We start from the raw sequence: 19351 nt of genomic DNA, 5'->3' as shown, positions 1-19351 counted from the left end.
TCCTGCTGAGATTCATTAATCAATTTATGCCAGTTTGTAGTGATATATTAAAAGAATCAGCCAAAGGTATGCTAAGTTCCTCTTTTATCATGGTATAATAGCCCACAAAATGTGTGCTAAAGGGATAACTGGCAAAGTGAGAAGATGGATTATAAACTTTCTAATTAAAATCAGATACAAAGAGAAATAGTAAACAGAATTAAGTCGGAAGCTTCCTCAGTGAAAAGCTCTGTTCCACGAGGCACACTACTTGCCCCCCTCCTGTTCCACGAGGCACACTACTTGCCCCCCTCCTGTTCCACGAGGCACACTACTTGCCCCCCTCCTGTTCCTCATCCTCATATCAGACAGAGAGATGTAAACCATAGCAACATTTCATCTTTTACAGATGATAATAGAATCTTCATGAATCTCATCCATTGAGGACACTTTAATCTTCAAGAAGATATAACCAGGTTTCCCAATGGGCAACGGAAACCAGTATGATGTTCAGTTATGACAAACTTCAACTACTAAGTTAGGGAAAACTAGATAAAATAAAAGCTAGAACTATGAATACTACAAGTTCTAATCACACAATACAGCGTAATAGTAGTGCGAAGAGTTGGGGAGTGTTAATGCCAGAGGATCTCACCATCGAGGATCACAACAGTGTCACTATCACATCTGCAAGAAAAATGATTGGCTGGATAATAATTACCTTCAAAACCTGGATGCCATACCAGTGATGATTCTTTATAAATCACTTGTTCTCTCTAGGCTAGAATACTACTGTACACTAACAGCGCCATTCAAGGCAGGGGTGAATTCACAGAACTTATACTGCACATATAAGTTCCAATAGACTCCTTAATTACTGGGAACACTTGATGTCACTTGGCCTGTACAGCCTTTAGTGCAGGCGAGAAAGATACATCATAATCTACACCTGGAAAATCCTAGAGGTACTGACCCCAAATCTGCGCACAGAAATCACTCCCTACGAAAGCTAAAGACTGGACAGAAGGTACAAAATATCCCCACTAAAAAGTAAGAGTGCCTTTAGAATACTAAGAGAAAACATATTACGTATCCGGGTCCCAAGACTATTCAGCAGCCTCCTACCAGGCATGAAGGGAATCATCAATAACCCGCTGGTTGCCTTCAAGAGGGAGCTGGACAGATACCTAAAGTCAGTATCCGATCAGTCGGGCTGTGGTTTGTACACTGGGGTACGTGCGGCCTAGTTGATCAGGCTCTGACCCACCGGGAGGCCTAGTTAAGCACTGAGCCGTGGAGTCGTTGACCTTCATGACGTCCTCCAGGTAAGTAGACCTCTGACAAGTCCTCCTCTCTCAAATTCCATTGGTTTCTGATAAGCAGTACAAATCCTCCTCCCTTTCCCTCTGTTTCCCCCTGTCTTTCGTCTGGATTTGATATCCAGATGGTAAGATCACATTTGTTATCACCCAGTGAGCTATGTCTTCATGAGTGCTATGATGTCCAGGAATGCCTCAGTAATTCTTTCCTGTCACTCCTTGCTCTTATTTGCTATTCCATTGGCATTGGTGTAATGGTACGCCAATGCCAATGGAATAACAAATAAGAGTCCTGTATTCTGGGGGGTGGGAGGGGTTGGTGTGGGATGAGGGTGTGGAAGCCATGCCTGGATATTGTGGTTGGCTGCTGTTGTGGTAGCATTAGTGCTAGGGGTGGTGGGGACTGTGGGTGTCCAGTGTGTCTTGTCTCTGGTTATTGTGTTTGGTTGGTGTAGTGTGGCTGGGGTTGGGGGTATTCTGTGGGTGGTTCTGTGGTCAGTTGTGTTTGTTGTTCCCCAGAGGCTGCACTCTCCTGTCTGCCCTGACTTCCCTTTCTGCCTCTGGTGTTTTCTTACTCTCTCTCAGTTTTCCCCATTCTTTTTGTGTTCTGTCATGGTTGAAATACACTCGCTGGTATTTTTTGGTACCTTCTGACCATTTCTGTCTTGAATGTCAACTTGACTGGCGGTTCTTTTCCCTCGAGTACCACCCAAGTCACTGAAAATATGTCAGTTCGGTTATGTCATCTCCCATGCCTTCTTTTGCCATGGGTCTTCCCTTCTGCCTCATGAAGCTCATGAATAAGTGACCTCTCCCCCTCTTCCCATTTCATTTCCCTCCATATCTCTGGGTAGGATTTAAATATCTCCTGAGTTGTTTCCTTAATCATCTCCCAAACGTTCCAGTGGCCTGATATCATTTCCTCAAGAGATTTCCCTGGACCATCTCTTCCTTAAGTCCCCTCACTGTCCACTGATGTACCTTCATTCCCCTCTCCACACTGCCCCATGTTCCTATCGTTCCTTCTCTCTATAATCTGCTTCAGCTCTTCCAGTTCCTCTGCAAGGCTCTGCATCTTTGCCTCAGCAGCAACAGCTTGTAATTCCCCTTTCATGCTTTCTGTAGATATCTTCTTTATAATTGTTTTGCAAAACTCGCTCAGTGTGTGTGTACTCACCTAATTGTGGTTGCAGGGGTCGAGCCATAGCTCCTGACCCCACTTCTTCACTGGTCGCTAATAGGTCACTCTCTCCTTGCTCCGTGAGCTTTATAATACCCCTTCTTAAAGCTATGTATGGATCCTGCCTCCACCACCTCCATTTCCAGACTGTTCTACTTTCTGACAACTTTGTGACTGAAGTAATACTTCCTAACATCCCTGTGACTCATGTGAGTCTTTAACTTTCAATTGTGACCCATTGTTGGTGTGTCCCATCTCTGAAACATCTTGTTCCTGTCCACCTCGTCGATTCCTCTCAGTATTTTATATGGTGTTATCATGTCCATCCTGTCCCTATCCCTCCTGTCCTCAAGTGTCATCAGGTCGATTTCCCTTAACCTCTCCTTGTAGGACATGCCTCTTAACTCCAGGATGAGTCTCGTTGCAAAGCTTTGCACTTTCTCTAATTCCTTGACGTGCTTGGCTAGGTGTAGGTTCCAAACTGGTGCTGCATACTCCAATATGGGCCCGACTCCATACTACGATGTCGTGTGTGTGTCTGAGTGAAACACTCAGTGATATCATTTTACAAATGAATATAATGCTTATATAAACATTACAAAGGTAAACATGGATGATCGTACAGCAAATTTGCCTCTCCTAGGTTAATCCTCAGGTAATAATAATCGTGCTTTACCACTCAATTATTATGACTAGAGGCGATTAAACAAAACTAGCAAAGAAAAAATGAGAGGTAGAGATAAGCCAAAAAAAGTAAGAATCACTGTTTTAATTATAATTAATTAAGACTGCATAATCAAAATTCATCACGTTTAGATTTTTTGTGTTACTCTCACAATTTCATTTACATAATCCGTTCATTTTTATCTCTATGAATTAGGTACTAAAACACACATGATCAAGACTAATGACGATCTCAGATGTGAGTCCACAACACCGCCGAAGTGGAATTTTAGTTTACAAAATTATCAAGGAAACGTTGCGGAGGAAAAAGATACCTCCTCCTCTGGGTGGAACTCAGTATGTCTCAACATCACCATTAAATGCGGTTCTTAAATGTTTCTTATTCAATAAATCTCCACTGAAGATCCATAAAGTCAAAGATCACAAATGCTTTATTCATATATATTTTCTATGGTAGGCGCCTTTGATTCCTCTTGTGACTCTCACATAACGATACGTATACTATCAAACCTTCTTCTAAAGAGTGTCTCTGATCTTCTGATCTTCCTCACACACATTGCCTTCACAAGCCAGTTTTTCTAACTAATCCACAAACATATTTACCTGCCAGAAGAAGACATGAAATGACATAAAATTCATAGCTCATATAATGCCAAGAGTTTAAATGTATATGCTATGAATGTGATATATTTAAAAGGGGGTTCACAAGTTTGTTTTAAAATTTAATGGATCTCCAATACTCAGTTTAGGAAAGATTATTAAGACTCTTATTTCACCTGTAATGAGACTTCAATGCTCTTCAGAAGTACTGATCCAGACCCATTTAGAGACAATACTGCACAACACCCACCATACACAGTACATACACACTCATGATCCCAGTCTTCCTCAATTAACTCCATCCATCTCTTACTTATCTATACACTGGGCATATAAACCTTAATAAACTGATCACTGAAGATTGAGACACTGATGCAACATATGGGGAATCTTTATTGAAGAAACGTTTCGCCAAACAGTTACTTCATCAGTCCAATACAAAGCAGAAATGGGTAAGAAGAGGAGGAGTTTGAGGTAATCAATCCCTCAGCCTGGAGTCGATGCGTTCATGGACTGATTACCTTAAACTCCTCCTCTCCTTACACCTTTCTAATTTATATTGGATTGATGAAGCCACTGTGTGGCGAAACGTTTCTTCAATAAAGATTCCCATATGTTGCATAAGTGTCTCAATCTTCAACTTGTCGATATTAAACCATTGATCACAAACTGATCATTGTTTGCAAAGTCAGGTAGCAACTAATGTCCATTACTGTGTGTTGTACCATATGTGTAAAGTTCACAGATGATATTGGTACTTAAATTATTTACTAATATACTTCTCATGTACTTTGTATTCCACAGCATAACACAATAGATCTTCCAGCCATTCCAGTCACTTGCTCAATTTCTCCTTACACATTTTGGTTTTGCAACCCACGTTTTACTCTTTGTTAATTCTTCTCACTCAATGTTTTCCTTCTTTCTCTGGAAATGCTTCACACATTCAAAAAATCAGCTGTCAAATAAGGTCTTTCACTACTCATCAAGTTAATAACAAAATCACCAAATCTCCCATATTTTTGATAGGGTTATTCAGACGTGTATCTGAGACACGTTTGTACTAGATTAAGTCTTGGCTTATACTAAGGAATCTTCAAAGAGCAAAACTGAGAACTGAATACTACTGAATCAATGCAAAGTTAATACGAATTACACTTACCTAAAGTAGGACCATTCATTTCTTGAATCATTTTTATAAGCTACTTATCAGTCTTCGGGTGCATTAACACTAATGCATGAGTAGCTAATCATATTGTTGCATAATCTTTTGCAACTCTTCAGCTCATCAAATTTGTGTTCAAGTAAACGTTCCACCATTTTTTTCAGTCCATTGTTTTGTCATTTCTTTTTTATTACCCTCAGTCTCAACCGTCTGCATCCATCTCAACTCTTTCTCATAGTTCTCATCACAAAGTTTTTCCTTCCCAATTCTCATAATTTAATTCTCAACTTTTAAAAAAACTCCATAGGAAGAAAATCTCTTACTTCTCGACGGTCGTTAAAATTTCATTTTATTCTTCTTGTCGACAAAGTTATCCACTGTCACCATCTCCATCATTACAACAGCACAGCGGTGCACTAATCCTCCTCTAACTCTGATCTCTCATATGCTCCTAGCATGAGACGTCGGCACTTCAAATCTATTAAAAATTTCTTAAGCTCGAAATGTATTCATACAAATACATATTTTATCCCACATTTCTCTTAACCTCATTTCAACAATGTCATAACTTCTTTGTTAAAAAAAATTCTTCTTACTGAACGTTTACAAGTTTCTTAATGACGGTGTTCTGGCAACGCTCGATGTAATGATTTGTGTCCATGAGTGTCCTCACGCTGAACGTGGCGTTCCTCTTCCAGACCTACCCATGACGTCACTCATCATGTCTCATGTTTAATTCTCATCCTTCCCATGACATCACTGATCATGCTCAAGCTTGAGATATAGTTTATCTCCTTCAATTTTCTCATCCATCATCCAGGTTATCTCTTTCTCACAGTTTTCCTTGCTAATTGAACCTTCATCGATAAAGACTTTTCATAATGAAGGTTAATATTTAAGATTCTCTACCTCTTTAGTTAAGTCCAACAAATGCTAAACACAGACACACACATACCAGGACGAGCCCTTGGTTCACCCAAAGGCGCTAGAAAATGGAAGAGGTATAGAGGGCAAAGGACCCAGTCGAAGAGCCAGAAATGAATATACTCAGGTAAGGAGGGAGTTCCAACGGACAATACGAAAGTGACAGCAGCGAAACCCAAGTCCGACCCGAAGTTGTTGTTCAGTCACATCAGGAGGAAAACGACAGCGAAAGACCAATCAGTCTGAGGAAGGACGGGAGAGCAAAAGAAACGACCAAGAAGTATGTGAGGAGCTCAACATGATATTTAAAGAAATATTCACAATGAAGACAGAGAGGTCACCAGAAAGACGGAATGGTATGGCACACCATCAAGTGCCTAACACAATACATGCAACTAGATACCTATGAGAGCTAGATACCTCAAAGACGAAGGGGCCAGATAACATCTCTGAGTGGGTCCAAAGAGAGGGAGCAGAAGCACTCTGTGTGCCACTAACAACAATCTTCAACACATTCATCGAAACAGGGCGACGGCCTGATGTATGGAAGAGAGCAAACGTAGTCCCAGTTTTTAATAAAAGAGACAGAGACGCAGCATTAAAGTACAGACCAGTGTTACTGACAACTATAGACTGCAATGTCATGGAGAAGATTATCAGGAGAAGAGTGGTGGAGCACCTAGAAAGGAATTAAGTTATCAAAGACAACAGCACGGATTCAGGGACGGGAAATCCTGTATCACAAACCAACTGGAGTTTAATGACAAGGTGACAGCAGTATGACAAGAGAGAGAGGGATGGGTAGACTGAGTTTTCTTGGACTGTAAGAAGGCTTTTGACACAGTCCCACACAAGAGAATAGTGGAAGGCATAAACGAGTCGTGGTACTTGACGAGGTGTCCGAGTTTGCGCATGTGACCAACCGGGTACCACAGTGGTCAGTCCTAGGACCGATGCTGTTTCTGGTATATGCGAATGACATGACGGAACAGACTCAAAAGTGTCCCTGCTAATGAGGAGAACTCAGTCAAAGGAGGACCAGGCAGGACTACAAAGGGATCTGGACAAGCTGCAGGCCTGGTCCATCAACTGGCTCCTTGAGTTCAACACCACCAGGTGCAAAGTCATGAAGATAGCGTAAGGGGAAAAAAGACTGCAGACAGAGCACAGTCTATGGGGGCCAAAGACTACAAATTTCACTCAAGGTAAAGGATCTTCTGAGGTCACATTAACCAAATAACTGCTGCAGCATATAGATGCCTTGCAGACCTAAGAATAACACTCCGACATCTCAGTAAGGTATCATTCAGGACTCTGTACACAGGCTCATATTGGAGTATGCAGCACCAGTCTGGAATCCACATCTGGCCAAGCACGTCAAGAAATTAGAGAAAGTGCAAAAATCTGCAACGAGACTTATCCCGGAGCTAAGGGACATGTCCTATGAGTAGAAGTTAAAGGAAATCATCCTGACAGCACTGGAGGACAGGAAGGACAGTGACAACGTGATAACAGCGTATAAAATACTGAGCGGAATCGCCAAAGTGCACAGAGACAGGATGTTCCAGGGATGGGACACAACAAGAAGGGGTGACAATAAGAAGTTGAAGATTCAGATGAATTACAGGGATGTTAGGAAGTATTTCGACAAACACAGAGTTCTCAGGAAGTGGAATTGTCTGGAAAGTGATATAGTGGAGGCAGAATCCAACAACTCATTGGTCAAAAGAGACGCATATATAGGCGTATTAACAAAGGGGATGGGCAGTTAAGAAATCAATATATTCAATTAAAGAGAGAAATAAAGAAAGGTATAAGAAAAACAAAAAGGGATTATGAGGCTAAGGTCGCAAGGGATTTAAAGACTAACCCAAAAGGGTTCTTTCAGGTATACAAAAGTAAGATTAGGGACAAGATTGGCCCACTTAAGAGTAACTCTGGTCAGATCACTGACAGTGATAAGATATGTGTGAAATTCTAAATACCAACTTCCTCTCAGTTTTCACCCAGGAAAGTACTAGCGATATTCTTGAAATAATAGATTATGTAGAACAGGATGATAATTAACTATGCACGATTGCGGTAACTAGTGACATGGTCCTCAGACAAATAGAGAAACTAAAACCTAACAAATCCTGATGAACTGTTTGCAAGGGTGTTAAAGGAATGCAAAGAGGAACTTAGCATACCTTTGGCTAATCTTTTTAACATATCACTACAAACTGGCATAGTGCCTGATAAGTGGAAAATGGCAAATGTAATACCTATTTACAAGGCAGGTGACAGGTCCTTGGCTTCGAACTATAGACCAATAAACCTTACCTCAATAGTGGGAAAATTTATGGAATCAATAATTGCCGAAGCAATTCGTAGCCATCTTGAAAGGCACAGATTGATTAATGAATCTCAACACTGTTTTACAAAGGGGCATTCCTGTCTTACAATTTACTAACTTTTTTCACTAAGGTGTTTGAGGAGGTAGATCATGGTAATGAATATGATGATGTGTATATGGACTTCAGTAAGGCTTTCGATAGAGTTCCACATCAGAGGCTATTGAGTAAACTTAAGACACACGGAATAGGAAGATAAATTTTTTCCTGGGTAGAGGCATGGCTGACAAACAGGCTGGAGAGAGTTTGCATAAATGGGGAGAAATCTGAATGGGGGCACGTCAAAAGCGGTGTTCCTCAGGGGTCAGTGTTGGGCCCGTTGTTGTTCACAGTTTACATAAACGATATAGATGAGGGAATAAATAGCGACATAAGCAAATTTGATGATGACACCAAAATAGGCCGTCCAATTAATTCTAATGAGGACACTAGAACACTCCAGGATGATCTGAATATGCTGATGCAATGGTCGGAGAAGTGGCAGATGCAGTTTAATATTGACAAATACAAAGTTCTAAATGTTGGACAGTTAAATAACCATGCCACATATAAACTAAATAATGTAGATCTTAATACTACTGATTGCGAAAAGGATTTAGGAGTTCTAGTTAGCAGTAATCTAAAACCAAGACAACAGTGCATTAGTGTTCGCAATAAGATAACAGAATTCTTGGCTTCATATCTAGAAGTATAAATAATAGAAGTCCTCAGGTTGTTCTTCAACTCTGTATATCCTTGGTTAGGCCTCATTTAGATAATGCTGCTCAGTTCTGGTCACCGTATTACAGAATGGATATAAATGCTCTGGAAAACGTACAGAGGAGGATGACAAAGATGATCCCATGTATCAGAAATCTTCCCTATGAGGATAAGTCTGAGGGCCCTGAATCTGCACTCTCTAGAAAGGCGTAGAATTAGTGGGGATATGATCGAGGTGTATAAATGGAAAAAAAGGAATAAATAAAGAGGATGTAAATAGCGTGCTGAAAATTTCCAGCCAAGACAGGACTCGCAGCAGTGGTTTCAAGTTGGAAAAATTCAGATTCAGGAAGGATATAGGAAAGCACTGGTTTGGTGATAGAGTTGTGGATGAGTGGAACAAACTCCCGAGTACAGTTATTCAGCCTAAAACGTTGTGTAGTTTTAAAAATAGGTTAGATAATTACATGAGTGGGTGTGGGTGGGTGTGAGTTGGACCTGACTAGCTTGTGCTGCTGGGTCTGGTGCCGAGCTCCTTCCTTGAGTGGAGGTGATCAGACTGGGTGGGTCATTAGGCTAATCCGGCGTGGGTGACATGGACCTGCTCCGCATGGGTCAGTAGGCCTGTTGCAGTGTTCCTTCTTTCTTATGTTGTGTTCTTATGTTCTTATACCTTTAAGAAGTATGATAAAGCTCACGGAGTAGGGAAAGAGAGAACCTAGCAGCGACCAGTGAAGTGGTTGGGCCAGGACGTATCACTCGACTCCTGCAACCACAATTAGGTGAGTACAGTTGAACGAGAGAGAGAGCGCACGCACACACACGTTCACACACACGTACACACACACACACACACACACACACACACACACACACACACACACACACACACACACACACACACACACATACACACATTAAACTCATCCCATCAGTTAGTTATACAATTACAAGAGTCAATACCGTCTTATAGGTCCACACATCCTCCATCTTAGTTTGTGGAGTAGCACTTATCCAATGTACTAATTTTTCTTCCTTAAATTCTTAGTGAATTTCTACTAGCATCTTATTTTTCAACAAATTTTTATCATCTCACACAAAAACTATCATTTGATAAGGCAATTTACGTCATTAGCAATATGATCTACAACAAATTCCCCCCCCCCCAAAATATTTTTTGTCAACCATTCTTAAAAGTCTATAAGAGGGCTGGAATATTCTCTCAGTTTTACTCTCTGCTGGAATATTCTCTCAGTTTTACTCTCTGCTGGAATATTCTCTCAGTTTTACTCCCTGCTGGAATATTCTCTCAGTTTTACTCCCTGCTGGAATATTCTCTCAGTTTTACTCCCTGCTGGAATATTCTCTCAGTTTTACTCCCTGCTGGAATATTCTCTCAGTTTTACTCCCTGCTGGAATATTCTCTCAGTTTTACTCCCTGCTGGAATATTCTCTCAGTTTTACTCTCTGCTGGAATATTCTCTCAGTTTTACTCCCTGCTGGAATATTCTCTCAGTTTAACTCCCTGCTGGAATATTCTCTCAGTTTTACTCCCTGCTGGAATATTCTCTCAGTTTTACTCCCTGCTGGAATATTCTCTCAGTTTTGCTCCCTGCTGGAATATTCTCTCAGTTTTACTCTCTGCTGGAATATTCTCTCAGTTTTACTCTCTGCTGGAATATTCTCTCAGTTTTACTCCCTGCTGGAATATTCTCTCAGTTTTACTCTCTGCTGGAATATTCTCTCAGTTTTACTCTCTGCTGGAATATTCTCTCAGTTTTACTCCCTGCTGGAATATTCTCTCAGTTTTACTCCCTGCTGGAATATTCTCTCAGTTTTACTCCCTGCTGGAATATTCTCTCAGTTTTACTCTCTGCTGGAATATTCTCTCAGTTTTACTCCCTGCAGGAATATTCTCTCAGTTTTACTCCCTGCTGGAATATTCTCTCAGTTTTACTCTCTGCTGGAATATTCTCTCAGTTTTACTCAATGCTGGAATATTCTCTCAGTTTTACTCCCTGCTGGAATATTCTCTCAGTTTTACTCTCTGCTGGAATATTCTCTCAGTTTTACTCTCTGCTGGAATATTCTCTCAGTTTTACTCTCTGCTGGAATATTCTCTCAGTTTTACTCCCTGCTGGAATATTCTCTCAGTTTTACTCCCTGCTGGAATATTCTCTCAGTTTTACTCCCTGCTGGAATATTCTCTCAGTTTTACTCCCTGCTGGAATATTCTCTCAGTTTTACTCTCTGCTGGAATATTCTCTCAGTTTTACTCCCTGCTGGAATATTCTCTCAGTTTTACTCCCTGCTGGAATGTTCTCTCAGTTTTACTCCCTGCTGGAATATTCTCTCAGTTTTACTCCCTGCTGGAATATTCTCTCAGTTTTACTCTCTGCTGGCATATTCTCTCAGTTTTACTCCCTGCTGGAATATTCTCTCAGTTTTACTCCCTGCTGGAATATTCTCTCAGTTTTACTCCCTGCTGGAATATTCTATCAGTTTTACTCCCTGCTGGAATATTCTCTCAGTTTTACTCCTTGCTGGAATATTCTCTCAGTTTTACTCTCTGATGGAATATTCTCTCAGTTTTACTCCCTGCTGGAATATTCTCTCAGTTTTACTCCCTGCTGGAATATTCTCTCAGTTTTACTCCCTGCTGGAATATTCTCTCAGTTTTACTCCCTGCTGGAATATTCTCTCAGTTTTACTCCCTGCTGGAATATTCTCTCAGTTTTACTCCCTGCTGGAATATTCTCTCAGTTTTACTCTCTGCTGGAATATTCTCTCAGTTTTACTCCCTGCTGGAATATTCTCTCAGTTTAACTCCCTGCTGGAATATTCTCTCAGTTTTACTCCCTGCTGGAATATTCTCTCAGTTTTGCTCCCTGCTGGAATATTCTCTCAGTTTTACTCTCTGCTGGAATATTCTCTCAGTTTTACTCTCTGCTGGAATATTCTCTCAGGTTTACTCCCTGCTGGAATAATCTCTCAGTTTTACTCTCTGCTGGAATATTCTCTCAGTTTTACTCCCTGCTGGAATATTCTCTCAGTTTTACTCCCTGCTGGAATATTCTCTCAGTTTTACTCCCTGCTGGAATATTCTCTCAGTTTAACTCCCTGCTGGAATATTCTCTCAGTTTTACTCCCTGCTGGAATATTCTCTCAGTTTTGCTCCCTGCTGGAATATTCTCTCAGTTTTACTCTCTGCTGGAATATTCTCTCAGTTTTACTCTCTGCTGGAAAATTCTCTCAGGTTTACTCCCTGCTGGAATATTCTCTCAGTTTTACTCTCTGCTGGAATATTCTCTCAGTTTTACTCCCTGCTGGAATATTCTCTCAGTTTTACTCCCTGCTGGAATATTCTCTCAGTTTTACTCCCTGCTGGAATATTCTCTCAGTTTTACTCCCTGCTGGAATATTCTCTCAGTTTTACTCTCCGATGGAATATTCTCTCAGTTTTACTCCCTGCTGGAATATTCTCTCAGTTTTACTCCCTGCTGGAATATTCTCTCAGTTTTACTCCCTGCTGGAATATTCTCTCAGTTTTACTCCCTGCTGGAATATTCTCTCAGTTTTACTCCCTGCTGGAATATTCTCTCAGTTTTACTCCCTGCTGGAATATTCTCTCAGTTTTACTCTCCTGCTGGAATATTCTCTCAGTTTTACTCCCTGCTGGAATATTCTCTCAGTTTTACTCCCTGCTGGAATATTCTCTCAGTTTTACTCCCTGCTGGAATATTCTCTCAGTTTTACTCCCTGCTGGAATATTCTCTCAGTTTTACTCTCTGCTGGAATATTCTCTCAGTTTTACTCTCTGCTGGAATATTCTCTCAGGTTTACTCCCTGCTGGAATATTCTCTCAGTTTTACTCTCTGCTGGAATATTCTCTCAGTTTTACTCCCTGCTGGAATATTCTCTCAGTTTTACTCCCTGCTGGAATATTCTCTCAGTTTTACTCCCTGCTGGAATATTCTCTCAGTTTTACTCCCTGCTGGAATATTCTCTCAGTTTTACTCCCTGCTGGAATATTCTCTCAGTTTTGCTCCCTGCTGGAATATTCTCTGAGTTTTACTCTCTGCTGGAATATTCTCTCAGTTTTACTCTCTGCTGGAATATTCTCTCAGGTTTACTCCCTGCTGGAATATTCTCTCAGTTTTACTCTCTGCTGGAATATTCTCTCAGTTTTACTCCCTGCTGGAATATTCTCTCAGTTTTACTCCCTGCTGGAATATTCTCTCAGTTTTACTCCCTGCTGGAATATTCTCTCAGTTTTACTCCCTGCTGGAATATTCTCTCAGTTTTACTCTCTGCTGGAATATTCTCTCAGTTTTACTCCCTGCAGGAATATTCTCTCAGTTTTACACCCTGCTGGAATATTCTCTCAGTTTTACTCTCTGCTGGAATATTCTCTCAGTTTTACTCCCTGCTGGAATATTCTCTCAGTTTTACTCCCTGCTGGAATATTCTCTCAGTTTTACTCCCTGCTGGAATATTCTCTCAGTTTTACTCTCTGCTGGAATATTCTCTCAGTTTTACTCTCTGCTGGAATATTCTCTCAGTTTTACTCCCTGCTGGAATATTCTCTCAGTTTTACTCCCTGCTGGAATATTCTCTCAGTTTTACTCTCTGCTGGAATATTCTCTCAGTTTTACTCTCTGCTGGAATATTCTCTCAGTTTTACTCCCTGCTGGAATATTCTCTCAGTTTTACTCGATGCTGGAATATTCTCTCAGTTCTAATCCCTGCTGGAATATTCTCTCAGTTTTACTCCCTGCTGGAATATTCTCTCAGTTTTACTCTCTGCTGGAATATTCTCTCAGTTTTACTCCCTGCTGGAATATTCTCTCAGTTTTACTCCCTGCTGTAATATTCTCTCACTTTTACTCCCTGCTGGAATATTCTCTCAGTTTTACTCTCTGCTGGAATATTCTCTCAGTTTTACTCCCTGCTGGAATATTCTCTCAGTTTTACTCTCTGCTGGAATATTCTCTCAGTTTTACTCTCTGCTGGAATATTCTCTCAGTTTTACTCCCTGCTGGAATATTCTCTCAGTTTTACTCTCTGCTGGAATATTCTCTCAGTTTTACTCTCTGCTGGAATATTCTCTCAGTTTTACTCTCTGCTGGAATATTCTCTCAGTTTTACTCTCTGCTGGAATATTCTCTCAGTTTTACTCTCTGCTGGAATATTCTCTCAGTTTTACTCTCTGCTGGAATATTCTCTCAGTTTTACTCTCTGCTGGAATATTCTCTCAGTTTTACTCCCTGCTGGAATATTCTCTCAGTTTTACTCCCTGCTGGAATATTCTCTCAGTTTTACTCTCTGCTGGAATATTCTCTCAGTTTTACTCCCTGCTGGAATATTCTCTCAGTTTTACTCCCTGCTGGAATATTCTCTCAGTTTTACTCCCTGCTGGAATATTCTCTCAGTTTTACTCCCTGCTGGAATATTCTCTCAGTTTTACTCTCTGCTGGAATATTCTCTCAGTTTTACTCTCTGCTGGAATATTCTCTCAGTTTTACTCTCTGCTGGAATATTCTCTCAGTTTTACTCCCTGCTGGAATATTCTCTCAGTTTTACTCTCTGCTGGAATATTCTCTCAGTTTTACTCCCTGCTGGAATATTCTCTCAGTTTTACTCTCTGCTGGAATATTCTCTCAGTTTTACTCTCTGCTGGAATATTCTCTCAGTTTTACTCCCTGCTGGAATATTCTCTCAGTTTTACTCTCTGCTGGAATATTCTCTCAGTTTTACTCCCTGCTGGAATATTCTCTCAGTTTTACTCTCTGCTGGAATATTCTCTCAGTTTTACTCCCTGCTGGAATATTCTCTCAGTTTTACTCTCTGCTGGAATATTCTCTCAGTTTTACTCCCTGCTGGAATATTCTCTCAGTTTTACTCTCTGCTGGAATATTCTCTCAGTTTTACTCTCTGCTGGAATATTCTCTCAGTTTTACTCCCTGCTGGAATATTCTCTCAGTTTTACTCCCTGCTGGAATATTCTCTCAGTTTTACTCTCTGCTGGAATATTTTCTCAGTTTTACTCCCTGCTGGAATATTCTCTCAGTTTTACTCCCTGCTGGAATATTCTCTCAGTTTTACTCTCTGCTGGAATATTCTCTCAGTTTTACTCCCTGCTGGAATATTCCTCTCGATTTTACTCTCTGCTGGAATATTGTCTCACCTTTACTCTCTGCTGGAATATTCTCTCAGTTTTACTCTCTGCTGGAATATTCTCTCAGTTTTACTCTCTGCTGGAATATTCTCTCAGTTTTACTCTCTGCTGGCATATTCTCTCAGTTTTACTCCCTGCTGGAATATTCTCTCAGTTTTACTCCCTGCTGGAATATTCTCTCAGTTTTACTCTCTGCTGGAATATTCTCTCAGTTTTACTCCCTGCTGGAATATTCTCTCAGTTTTACTCCCTGCTGGAATATTCTCTCAGTTTTACTCCCTGCTGGAATATTCTCTCAGTTTTACTCCCTGCTGGAATATTCTCTCAGTTTTACTCCCTGCTGGAATATTCTCTCAGTCTCCCTGCTGGAATATTCTCTCAGTTTTACTCCCTGCTGGAATATTCTCTCAGTTTTACTCCCTGCTGGAATATTCTCTCAGTTTTACTCCCTGCTGGAATATTCTCTCAGTTTTACTCCCTGCTGGAATATTCTCTCAGTTTTACTCTCCTGCTGGAATATTCTCTCAGTTTTACTCCCTGCTGGAATATTCTCTCAGTTTTACTCTCTGCTGGAATATTCTCTCAGTTTTACTCCCTGCTGGAATATTCTCTCAGTTTTACTCTCTGCTGGAATATTCTCTCAGTTTTACTCCCTGCTGGAATATTCTCTCAGTTTTACTCTCTGCTGGAATATTCTCTCAGTTTTACTCCCTGCTGGAATATTCTCTCAGTTTTACTCCCTGCTGGAATATTCTCTCAGTTTTACTCCCTGCTGGAATATTCTCTCAGTTTTACTCCCTGCTGGAATATTCTCTCAGTTTTACTCCCTGCTGGAATATTCTCTCAGTTTTACTCCCTGCTGGAATATTCTCTCAGTTTTACTCCCTGCTGGAATATTCTCTCAGTTTTACTCCCTGCTGGAATATTCTCTCAGTTTTACTCCCTGCTGGAATATTCTCTCAGTTTTACTCCCTGCTGGAATATTCTCTCAGTTTTACTCCCTGCTGGAATATTCTCTCAGTTTTACTCCCTGCTGGAATATTCTCTCAGTTTTACTCCCTGCTGGAATATTCTCTCAGTTTTACTCTCTGCTGGAATATTCTCTCAGTTTTACTCCCTGCTGGAATATTCTCTCAGTTTTACTCTCTGCTGGAATATTCTCTCAGTTTTACTCTCTGCTGGAATATTCTCTCAGTTTTACTCCCTGCTGGAATATTCTCTCAGTTTTACTCTCTGCTGGAATATTCTCTCAGTTTTACTCCCTGCTGTAATATTCTCTCAGTTTTACTCTCTGCTGGAATATTCTCTCAGTTTTACTCCCTGCTGGAATATTCTCTCAGTTTTACTCCCTGCTGGAATATTCTCTCAGTTTTACTCCCTGCTGGAATATTCTCTCAGTTTTACTCCCTGCTGGAATATTCTCTCAGTTTTACTCCCTGCTGGAATATTCTCTCAGTTTTACTCCCTGCTGGAATATTCTCTCAGTTTTACTCCCTGCTGGAATATTCTCTCAGTTTTACTCCCTGCTGGAATATTCTCTCAGTTTTACTCCCTGCTGGAATATTCTCTCAGTTTTACTCCCTGCTGGAATATTCTCTCAGTTTTACTCCCTGCTGGAATATTCTCTCAGTTTTACTCCCTGCTGGAATATTCTCTCAGTTTTACTCCCTGCTGGAATATTCTCTCAGTTTTACTCTCTGCTGGAATATTCTCTCAGTTTTACTCCCTGCTGGAATATTCTCTCAGTTTTACTCTCTGCTGGAATATTCTCTCAGTTTTACTCTCTGCTGGAATATTCTCTCAGTTTTACTCCCTGCTGGAATATTCTCTCAGTTTTACTCTCTGCTGGAATATTCTCTCAGTTTTACTCCCTGCTGGAATATTCTCTCAGTTTTACTCCCTGCTGGAATATTCTCTCAGTTTTACTCCCTGCTGGAATATTCTCTCAGTTTTACTCCCTGCTGGAATATTCTCTCAGTTTTACTCTCTGCTGGAATATTCTCTCAGTTTTACTCTCTGCTGGAATATTCTCTCAGTTTTACTCCCTGCTGGAATATTCTCTCAGTTTTACTCTCTGCTGGAATATTCTCTCAGTTTTACTCCCTGCTGGAATATTCTCTCAGTTTTACTCCCTGCTGGAATATTCTCTCAGTTTTACTCCCTGCTGGAATATTCTCTCAGTTTTACTCTCTGCTGGAATATTCTCTCAGTTTTACTCCCTGCTGGAATATTCTCTCAGTTTTACTCCCTGCTGGAATATTCTCTCAGTTTTACTCCCTGCTGGAATATTCTCTCAGTTTTACTCCCTGCTGGAATATTCTCTCAGTTTTACTCCCTGCTGGAATATTCTCTCAGTTTTACTCCCTGCTGGAATATTCTCTCAGTTTTACTCCCTGCTGGAATATTCTCTCAGTTTTACTCCCTGCTGGAATATTCTCTCAGTTTTACTCCCTGCTGGAATATTCTCTCAGTTTTACTCTCTGCAGGAATATTCTCTCAGTTTTACTCCCTGCTGGAATATTCTCTCAGTTTTACTCTCTGCTGGAATATTCTCTCAGTTTTACTCTCTGCTGGAATATTCTCTCAGTTTTACTCCCTGCTGGAATATTCTCTCAGTTTTACTCCCTGCTGGAATATTCTCTCAGTTTTACTCTCTGCTGGAATATTCTCTCAGTTTTACTCCCTGCTGGAATATTCTCTCAGTTTTACTCCCTGCTGGAATATTCTCTCAGTTTTACTCTCTGCTGGAATATTCTCTCAGTTTTACTCCCTGCTGGAATATTCTCTCAGTTTTACTCCCTGCTGGAATATTCTCTCAGTTTTACTCTCTGCTGGAATATTCTCTCAGTTTTACTCCCTGCTGGAATATTCTCTCAGTTTTACTCCCTGCTGGAATATTCTCTCAGTTTTACTCCCTGCTGGAATATTCTCTCAGTTTTACTCCCTGCTGGAATATTCTCTCAGTTTTACTCTCTGCTGGAATATTCTCTCAGTTTTACTCTCTGCTGGAATATTCTCTCAGTTTTACTCTCTGCTGGAATATTCTCTCAGTTTTACTCTCTGCTGGAATATTCTCTCAGTTTTACTCTCTGCTGGAATATTCTCTCAGTTTTACTCCCTGCTGGAATATTCTCTCAGTTTTACTCTCTGCTGGAATATTCTCTCAGTTTTACTCCCTGCTGGAATATTCTCTCAGTTTTACTCCCTGCTGGAATATTCTCTCAGTTTTACTCTCTGCTGGAATATTCTCTCAGTTTTACTCCCTGCTGGAATATTCTCTCAGTTTTACTCCCTGCTGGAATATTCTCTCAGTTTTACTCCCTGCTGGAATATTCTCTCAGTTTTACTCCCTGCTGGAATATTCTCTCAGTTTTACTCCCTGCTGGAATATTCTCTCAGTTTTACTCCCTGCTGGAATATTCTCTCAGTTTTACTCCCTGCTGGAATATTCTCTCAGTTTTACTCCCTGCTGGAATATTCTCTCAGTTTTACTCCCTGCTGGAATATTCTCTCAGTTTTACTCCCTGCTGGAATATTCTCTCAGTTTTACTCCCTGCTGGAATATTCTCTCAGTTTTACTCTCTGCTGGAATATTCTCTCAGTTTTACTCCCTGCTGGAATATTCTCTCAGTTTTACTCCCTGCTGGAATATTCTCTCAGTTTTACTCCCTGCTGGAATATTCTCTCAGTTTTACTCCCTGCTGGAATATTCTCTCAGTTTTACTCCCTGCTGGAATATTCTCTCAGTTTTACTCCCTGCTGGAATATTCTCTCAGTTTTACTCCCTGCTGGAATATTCTCTCAGTTTTACTCCCTGCTGGAATATTCTCTCAGTTTTACTCCCTGCTGGAATATTCTCTCAGTTTTACTCCCTGCTGGAATATTCTCTCAGTTTTACTCCCTGCTGGAATATTCTCTCAGTTTTACTCCCTGCTGGAATATTCTCTCAGTTTTACTCCCTGCTGGAATATTCTCTCAGTTTTACTTTTACTCTCAGTTTTACTGCTGGAATATTCTCTCAGTTTTACTCCCTGCTGGAATATTCTCTCAGTTTTACTCTCTGCTGGAATATTCTCTCAGTTTTACTCTCTGCTGGAATATTCTCTCAGTTTTACTCCCTGCTGGAATATTCTCTCAGTTTTACTCCCTGCTGGAATATTCTCTCAGTTTTACTCTCTGCTGGAATATTCTCTCAGTTTTACTCTCTGCTGGAATATTCTCTCAGTTTTA

The sequence above is a fragment of the Cherax quadricarinatus genome, chromosome 39 (genome assembly GCF_038502225.1).
Source record: "Cherax quadricarinatus isolate ZL_2023a chromosome 39, ASM3850222v1, whole genome shotgun sequence".
Classification (NCBI taxonomy): Eukaryota; Metazoa; Arthropoda; class Malacostraca; order Decapoda; family Parastacidae; genus Cherax; species Cherax quadricarinatus.
The sequence above is the reverse complement of the archived record's forward strand: the minus strand, read 5'-3'. Positions refer to the sequence as shown.